This window comes from Martes martes (genome assembly GCF_963455335.1).
Source record: "Martes martes genome assembly, chromosome: 9".
Taxonomy (NCBI): domain Eukaryota; kingdom Metazoa; phylum Chordata; class Mammalia; order Carnivora; family Mustelidae; genus Martes; species Martes martes.
Window position 1 is genome coordinate 54,482,718 of NC_137896.1, and position 6,000 is coordinate 54,488,717.

The window sequence follows — 6,000 nt, forward strand, 5'->3', positions numbered from 1 at the left end:
GGCTGGAGACCTAATCAATACAGACATAGGTAGCATGACAGATCTAGAGTTCAGAATGACAATTCTCAAGGTTCTAGCCGGGCTCGAAAAAGGCATAGAAGATATTAGAGAAACCCTCTCCGGAGAGATAAAAGCCCTTTCTGGAGAAATAAAAGAACTAAAATCTAACCAAGTTGAAATCAAAAAAGCTATTCATGAGGTGCAATCAAAAATGGAAGCTCTCACTGCCAGGATAAATGAGGCAGAAGAAAGAATTAGTGACATAGAAGACCAAATGACAGAGAATAAAGAAGCTGAGCAAAAGAGAGACAAACAACTACTGGAACACGAGGAGAGGATTCGAGAGATAAGTGACACCATAAGACGATGCAACATTAGAATAATTGGGATTCCAGAAGAAGAAGAAAGAGAGAGGGGAGCAGAAGGTATATTGGAGACAATTATTGGAGAGAATTTCCCTAATATGGCAAAGGGAACAAACATCAAAATCCAGGAGATGCTAAGAACACCCCTCAAAATCAATAAAAATAGGTCCACACCTCGTCACCTGATAGTAAAATTTACAAGTCTTAGCGACAAAGAGAAAATCCTGAAAGCAGCCCGGGAAAAGAAGTCTGTAACATACAAGGGTAAAAACATTAGATTGGCAGCGGACCTATCCACAGAGACCTGGCAGGCCAGAAAGAACTGGCATGATATATTCAGAGCACTAAACGAGAAAAACATGCAGCCAAGAATACTATATCCGGCTAGGCTATCATTGAAAATAGAAGGAGAGATAAAGAGCTTCCAGGACAAACAAAAGCTGAAAGAATTTGCAAACACCAAACCAGCTCTACAGGAAATATTGAAAGGGGTCCTCTAAGCAAAGAGAGACCCTAAAAGGAGTAGATCAGAAAGAAACAGAAACAATATACAGTAACAATCATCTTACAGGCAATACAATGGCACTCAATTCATATCTCTCAATAGTTACCCTGAATGTTAATGGGCTAAATGCCCCAATCAAAAGACACAGGGTATCAGAATGGATAAAAAAACAAAACCCATCCATATGCTGCCTACAAGAAACTCATTTTAGACCCGAAGACACCTCCAGATTTAAAGTGAGGGGGTGGAAAACAATGTACCATGCTAATGGACATCAGAAGAAAGCTGGGGTGGCAATCCTTATATCAGATCAATTAGATTTTAAGCCAAAGACTATAATAAGAGATGAGGAAGGACACTATATCATACTCAAAGGGTCTGTCCAACAAGAAGATCTAACAATCTTAAATATCTATGCCCCTAACATGGGAGCAGCCAACTATATAAACCAATTAATAACAAAATCAAAGAAATACATCGACAGTAATACAATAATAGCAGGGGACTTTAACACTCCCCTCACTGAAATGGACAGATCATCTAAGCAAAAGATCAACAAGGAAATAAAGGCCTTAAATGACACACTGGACCAGATGGACATCACAGATATATTCAGAACATTCCATCCCAAAGCAACAGAATATACATTCTTCTCTAGTGCACATGGAACATTCTCCAGAATAGACCACATCCTGGGTCATAAATCAGGTCTCAATCAGTACCAAAAGATCGAGATCATTCCCTGCATATTTTCAGACCACAATGCTCTGAAGCTCGAACTCAATCACAAGAGGAAATTTGGAAAGAACGCAAATACATGGAGACTAAACAGCATCCTTCTAAAAAATGAATGGGTCAACCAGGAAATTAAAGAAGAATTGAAAAAATTCATGGAAACAAATGATAATGAAAACACAACAGTTCAAAATCTGTGGGACACAACAAAGGCAGTCCTGAGAGGAAAATATATAGCAGTGCAAGCCTTTCTCAAGAAACAAGAAAGGTCTCAAATACACAACCTAACCCTACACCTAAAGGAGCTGGAGAGAGAACAACAAAGAAAGCCTAAACCCAGCAGGAGAAGAGAAATCATAAAGATCAGAGCAGAAATCAATGAAATAGAAACTAAAAAAACAATAGAACAAATCAACAAAACTAGGAGCTGGTTCTTTGAAAGAATTAATAAGATTGATAAGCCCCTGGCCAGACTTATCAAAAAGAAAAGAGAAAGGACCCAAATAAATAAAATCATGAATGAAAGAGGAGAGATCACAACCAACACCAAAGAAATACAAACAATTATAAGAACATACTACGAGCAACTCTATGGCAACAAATTTGACAACCTGGAAGAAATGGATACATTTCTAGAGATGTATAAACTACCACAACTGAACCAGGAAGAAATAGATAACCTGAACAGACCCATAACCAGTAAGGAGATTGAAACAGTCATCAAAAATCTCCAAACAAACAAAAGTCCAGGACCAGACGGCTTCCCAGGGGAATTCTACCAAACATTTAAAGAAGAATTAATTCCTATTCTCCTGAAACTGTTCCAAAAAATAGAAATGGAAGGAAAACTTCCAAACTCATTCTATGAGGCCAGCATCACCTTGATCCCAAAACCAGACAAGGATCCCACCAAAAAAGAGAATTACAGACCAATATCCTTGATGAACACAGATGCGAAAATTCTCACCAAAATACTGGCCAATAGGATCCAGCAGTACATTAAAAGGATTATTCACCACGACCAAGTGGGATTTATTCCAGGGCTGCAAGGTTGGTTCAACATCCGCAAATCCATCAATGTGATACAATACATTAATAAAAGAAAGAGTAAGAACCATATGATACTCTCAATAGATGCTGAAAAAGCGTTTGACAAAGTGCAGCATCCCTTCCTGATTAAAACTCTTCAAAGTGTAGGGATAGAAGGCACATACCTCAACATTATCAAAGCCATCTATGAAAAACCCACCGCAAATATCATTCTCAATGGAGAAAAACTGAAAGCTTTTCCGCTAAGGTCAGGAACACGGCAGGGATGTCCGTTATCACCACTGCTGTTCAATATAGTACTAGAAGTCCTAGCCTCAGCAATCAGACAACAAAAAGAAATTAAAGGCATCCAAATCGGCAAAGAAGAAGTCAAACTATCACTCTTTGCAGATGATATGATACTATATGTGGAAAACCCAAAAGGCTCCACTCCAAAACTTCTAGAACTTATACAGGAATTCAGTAAAGTGTCAGGATATAAAGTCAATGCACAGAAATCAGTCGCATTTCTTTACACTAACAACAAGACAGAAGAAAGAGAAATTGAGGAGTCAGTCCCATTTACAATCGTACCCAAAACCATAAGATACCTAGGAATAAATCTAACCAAAGAGGCAAAGAATTTATACTCAGAAAACTATAAAGTACTCATGAAAGAAATTGAGGAAGACACAAAGAAATGGAAAAATATTCCATGCTCATGGATTGGAAGAACAAATATTGTGAAAATGTCTATTTTACCTAAAGCAATCTACACATTTAATGCAATCCCTATCAAAATCCCATCCATTTTTTTTAAAGAAATAGAACAAATAATCCTAAAATTTATATGGAACCAGAAAAGACCTCGAATAGCCAAAGGAATATTGAAAAAGAAAGCCAAAGTCGGTGGTATCACAATTCCAGACTTCAAGCTCTATTACAAAGCTGTCATCATCAAGACAGTATGGTACTGGCACAAAAACAGACATATAGACCAATGGAACAGAATAGAGAGCCCAGAAATAGACCCTCAACTCTATGGTCAACTAATCTTCGACAAAGCAGGAAAGAATATCCAATGGAAAAAAGACAGCCTCTTCAACAAATGGTGCTGGGAAAATTGGACAGCCACATGCAGAAAAATGAAATTGGACTATTTCCTTACACCACACACGAAAATAGACTCAAAGTGGATGAAGGACCTCAATGTGCGAAAGGAATCTATCAAAATCCTTGAGGAGAATGCAGGCAGCAACCTCTTTGACCTCCACCGCAGCAACTTCTTCCTAGGAACATCGCCAAAGGCGACAGAAGCAAGGGCAAAAATGAACTATTGGGATTTCATCAAGATCAAAAGCTTTTGCACAGCAAAGGAAACAGTTAACAAAACCAAAAGACAACTGACAGAATGGGAGAAGATATTTGCAAACGACATATCAGATAAAGGGCTCGTATCCAAAATCTATAAAGAGCTTATCAAACTCAATACCCAAAGAACAAATAATCCAGTCAAGAAATGGGCAGAGGACATGAACAGACATTTCTGCAAGGAAGACATCCAGATGGCCAACAGACACATGAAAAAATGCTCCACATCACTCGGCATCAGGGAAATACAAATCAAAACCACAATGAGATACCACCTCACACCAGTCAGAATGGCTAAAATTAACAAGTCAAGAAATGACAGATGCTGGCGAGGATGCGGAGAGAGGGGAACCCTCCTACACTGTTGGTGGGAATGCAAGCTGGTGCAACCACTCTGGAAAACAGTGTGGAGGTTCCTCAAAAAACTGAAAATAGAGCTACCCTACGACCCAGCAATTGCACTCCTGGGTATATATCCTAAAGATACAAACGTGGTGCTCCGAAGGGGCACGTGCACCCGAATGTTTATAGCAGCAATGTCCACAATAGCCAAACTGTGGAAAGCGCCTAGATGTCCATCAACAGATGAATGGATAAAGAAGATGTGGTATATATACACAATGGAATACTATGCAGCCATCAAAAGACATGAAATCTTGCCATTTGCGACAACGTGGATGGAACTAGAGGGTATCATGCTTAGCGAAATAAGTCAATCGGAGAAATATAACTATCATATGATCTCTTTGATATGAGGAAGTGGAGATGCAAGGTGGGGGGGTTTGGGGGGAGGTAGGAGAAGAAAAAATGAAAAGATGGGATTGGGAGGGAGACAAACCATAAAAGACTCAATCTCAAGAAACAGACTGAGGGTTGCGGGGGGGAAGGGGGATGGGAGAGGGTGGTGGGGAAATGGACATTGGGGAGGGTATGTGCTATGATGAGTGCTGTGAAATGTGTAAACCAGACGATTCACAGACCTGTACCCCTGGGGATAAAAATACATTATATGTTTATTAAAATTTAAAAAAAAAAAAAAAAAAAAAAAAATTTTTGAAAAACAGTAATAAACCAGAAATCTTAAAAGCAGCCAGAGGTAAAAATATCAGCTATAGGGTAATGATGATAAGAATTATCACTGACTTCTTGTAAGAAACAGTGCAAGTCAGAAAGTAATAGGATATCTTAAATGCAGAAAGAAAAACACTGTCAATCTAGAACCAAAATTCAGAGAGTTTTTCAAAAATGAAGGCTAATTGGACTTCTTCAGGCAAAAAAACAAAACAAGAAACCAATAAAAAAATATACAAATAGAAGATAATTGCCAGCAGACTTACACTTATAGAAATACTAAAAGACGTTGGTTAAGTGGCTGTCTTTGGCTCAGGTCATGATCCCAGAGTCCTGGGATCAGGTCCCGCATCCACTCCCCCTGCTCAGCGGAGAGCCTGCTTCTCCCTCTCCCTCTCCCTCTGCCTGCCACTGGGCCTACTGTGCTTTCTATCTCTCTGCCAAATAAACAAATAAAATCTTAAAAAAAAAAAAAAAGAGGTTCTTGAGACTTACACCAGAATGATGCCAGATGGAAATTCAGATCATTAAAAAGCAACGGAAGGCAACAGAAATGGTAAGATATGGAAATAAACGTGAGATTATTTTTCCCTCTCTTAAAATTTTTCCTCAAAAGAAAATTGACAGTTTAATATGAAAGAAACAATACTGTGGCATTGATCGCATACTGGGGTAAAATGTTTGAGAACCACAGCAGAACAGAGGGAGGGGAAAATGGAAATGCCTTGGGGAAAATTTCACACTCTACGAAGTTGTGACCTATGGAGTCAATGGCATTCTGGTCAAAATCTCTGAAGACTTTTACATAAAAATTGACAAAGCTGATTCCAAAATTTATAAAGTAACACAGATTATCCAGAATAACCAAATCGATTTTGAAAAAAGAAGAAAAAAGTTGGATAACTATTGTATCTGAGTGCAGGG